The sequence below is a fragment of the Prunus avium genome, chromosome 4 (assembly GCF_965620075.1).
Source record: "Prunus avium chromosome 4, drPruAviu1.hap1.1, whole genome shotgun sequence".
Lineage (NCBI taxonomy): Eukaryota > Viridiplantae > Streptophyta > Magnoliopsida > Rosales > Rosaceae > Prunus > Prunus avium.
In genome coordinates, this window is record NC_142287.1 from 2,306,370 (window position 1) to 2,310,279 (window position 3,910).

The 3,910-nt window shown below is 40.2% G+C and overlaps 1 non-coding gene across 1 annotated transcript; it reads right to left on the reverse strand.

The window, feature by feature from the left end:
- Positions 1 to 2,742: 2,742 nt before the first annotated feature.
- LOC148294695 (small nucleolar RNA R71) lies at positions 2,743 to 2,849 on the reverse strand. The gene has a single exon (XR_015835588.1). It is a non-coding gene; the product is annotated as a small nucleolar RNA R71 (small nucleolar RNA).
- Positions 2,850 to 3,910: the final 1,061 nt, after the last annotated feature.

Genomic DNA, 3,910 nt, shown 5'->3' on the forward strand with positions numbered 1-3,910 from the left:
CAATCCATGCATGTTAAGGCTTGATTTGGGTGAATGGAAGAAGGGCTTAAAGACAAAACACATTTTGGCTACATCTCCTTTCCAGCCCAATTTCGTAGGTCAGCTTCTTGGCCTTGGATCAGCATGCTATGGGGCTTGGATGAAGTGAAGATCTGCATGAAACTTGTTCCAATGGGTGTCTAGTACAACATATCCAAATTGCAGCCCAATTGGACATTTGTGGAGTGCTCAGCCCGCCCAACACTCAACCCTGCTCAGGAGGATTTGCAGCTGCCAGCTTTGTCATGTGCCTCCATGTGCCTCACCCATGCTGCAACTGACTTTGGATCCAACATAATGAGTGAAGTGGGGAGGCATTCCAGCTATGAAAGTCTAAAGGATCAAGTTGGTACATGCTGGAGTTATTATTGAGAAAGCATGTGCATGCATGTAAAGCATAAATGAAATGAAGTCAATTCCAGTCTCTGTTCGGCAGCCAAATTGCATGGCCCAAAACGAATACTTCTACTGCTCCGATGGGAATACTTTCTTCATAGAAGTTGTTCCAATGGGTGTCTACTATAACATATCCAAATTTGAGCCCCATTGGATAAGTTTTGAAACCTCTGGCCTTCCTACACCAAGTCTGGTTCAGAAGACTCGTTTTTGTTCAACAACCAAAAGAAGACCACATGGGTTGGCAGCAAAAGGCAGCCACAATTGATCACCTTTGATCCCATGTGAAGAAAGCTTGAGGTGCAGCAAAAGAAGTATGGGATGGGATTGATTCCAACCACACTACATAGACAAGATGAAGTGGGAGTTATGGGTTGTATTAAATGAGGAATGGTGGTGTTGGATTTCATCATGATGTTCCTCCCTCTTAGCCCTATAAATAGAGGAGTCTTCAAGCTACAAAATTCACTTCAGCCATCCTCCACACTTCCATCATCCAGAAATCATCCTCATACATTCCCACAACCCCAAACACTCAAGCAATCAACCCAATACTCTAAACTGCCCCAAAATCACCAAAACAGCTCCAGAAAACCTCCCTTCCATTTCCCTACGAATTTCCTCTTTCTCAGCCATCACCACTCACTCAAGCTCATCTCAAATCACCTCCATATCCTTCATACATCCTTCTAGACGTGGAGAAGCTCTTGGAGAAGCATTGGACACTACAAGAACTTCAGAAAAGGGTTTTTCTACTCTTATGGCATTCATTATGTTTTCCCATTTCTATTTTAGTTTCTTTTCCATTATGAGTAGCTAAATCCATAACTAGGGCTTCGATGTAACCTAACATGAATATTCTGGGTTTATAAGTTTGGAGTTTCAAGTTTGATTCATGATTCATGTTCTTATTCATTATGCTTATAAGTTAACATGCTTGTTTGAATGATTGATCACCATTAGAACTTGTTTGTTAACTATATTGGTTTGAATTAAGAGTAGACACCATGCTTTAATTCGAATTGAACTATGAATAGGAAGAGTATGTATGGACATTCGACAACAGGGATTAGATACATGCTTGGTTGTTTAAATTGTTCTTCTATGCTTAATGGGTTCCTAATGCTTAATTTTAGGTTAGACAACAAATGATCAAATTAGGGAATTAGGAACACAAGGTTAGGACCAAACACCATGGCCTAATCATACTTTAGCTAGAATCAATCTTTGAATTTGAATTAGACTTGTTACTTGACTCCATATAACCCAGAATTGAATTGTTATGGTGATTCGAATGCCCTAGTCTCCAAATCTGTTTTCCAACTCTTAAAACCACTCTTTGTTACACTTGTTTATTTGCTTTCATTTGCAATTTCAGTTTGCTCACTTCCTTTCACAATCACAATCACTCTCACTTTAATTTCTGTTTTAGACTTAACTTCCTAACTTCTTGAATTCGGTAATCTACGTACATAACTAATTTGAACTTCTCAGTCTTCGTGGGTACGACCTCGTACTTGTCTTGCTATACTACTAATTGCCCCGTACAATTGCGAGTTAACATAATAATTAACAACAAATTTTGGCGCCGTTGCCGGGGACTGAACGAAAGTTCTTCCCTGGTTATGTGCCCAAGGTTACCCTATTCTTTTTAGTGTTTCTAATTAATCTAATTTTCTGTTTCAGGTAGTTTATGTCTAAAAGACCGTTCCTTGAACAAGTGAGGTCTTCGTTCCAACGCTCCAGATCTTTGAACGCAGGACCATCGTTGCAACCCAACCGGGTGATCTCTGAAGTTCATAATCGTCTAGAAAGAGAGTTGTCAACTGCAAAAGAGCAAGCTCTTGCCACATTTACAAGTATTGCTCTCCACACTGAACTTCCTGGTTCTTCACCTTCAAATTCGGAAGCAAGTTCAGACCAAGAAGAAGAAGAAGAAGAGATGGCTGCCAATGAGTTCATGGGAGAACTTGATATCCCAACAATTCCAGCATCTCCTTCAAGCATTTTGCTGCCCACTGTAGCTCGAAATTATGAGCTTAAATCTTCTCATCTTAATATGCTGCCTTCCTTTTATGGTTTACCTAATGAAGATCCATAACTCATATAAAGGATATTTTTAATGTTGTGAGTTCTTTTCCCTTGACAGGTGTGACAGAAGATCAACTTCGAATGAGAGTGTTTCCATACACTTTGAAGGATAAGGCGAAATATTGGTTGAATTCTTTGAAGCCTGGTTCACTCACTACATGGGCTGCCATTCAAAAGAAGTTCTTGGAGAAATACTTCTCCACGCAAAAGACCGACATGCTTAGGGATAAGATCTTGTTATTTGCACAGCAAGATGATGAATCATTTTGTGAAGCATGGGAGAGATTCAATGGGCTGCTCAACCAATGTCCTCATCATGGGATTCCATTGAAGCTTCAAATGCGTATGTTTTATAAAGGACTAACCCCTTCTAGTCATAATATAGTCACCAATTTTGCAGGTGGTTCTTTTAAAACCAAAACTCCAGAAGAAACATACGAACTCTTTGAGGAGATAGCAATGGAGACCCAACATACGGATACAAGAGGTAAACGTGTTATTAGTGGTTCTAATGATGCTTCTAGTGTGCAGATTTCAAAACTGGAACAAAAGCTAGATGCTCTTCTTGCATTAAACTCAAGAAGCCCTTCGAAGGAAGTGTGTAGTATTTGCGAAACTCCTGACCATGCTACCATAGCTTGTCCACTTGGGGCTGGATATCCAGAATTTGTGCAAGAGCAAGCTAAGTTGGTAAATTCCTACAACCAAGGTCCAAGAAATGATCCATACTCTCAAAGTTATAATCCAGGTTGGAGGAATCATCCAAACTTTTCAATAGGTGTTCCAAATTGGACAATTCAAGTTCAACGGCAGTTCGTTCCTAATTGGAGTGGTTGGTGTATTCCACACTTCTAGCGATTGGATTTCACTCAAAACTCACCAATTGACTCCTCCGACCATATTACGATGTTGCCCAAGTTTTGGGCTCGATCAGAAATCAATAGGTGTTCCAAATTGGACAATTCAAGTTCAACGGCAGTTCATTCCTAATTCGAGTGGTTGGTGTATTCCATACTTCTAGCGATTGGATTTCACTCAAAACTCACCAGATGAATCCTCCCACCATATTATGATGTTGCACAAGTTTGGGGTTCCATCCGAAATCAATAGGTGTGAGAAATTGGACAATTCAAGTTCAACAGAAGTTCGTTCCTAATTGGAGTGGTTGGTGTATTCCATACTTCTAGCGATTGGATTTCACTCAAAAGTCACCAAATGACTCCTCCCACCACATTATGATGTTGCCCAAGTTTTGGGCTCGATCCAAAATAAATAGGTGTTACAAATTGGACAATTCAAGTTCAACGGCAGTTCGTTCCTAATTGGAGTGGTTGGAGTATTCCATACTTCTAGCGACTCGATTTCACTCAAAACTCACCAAATG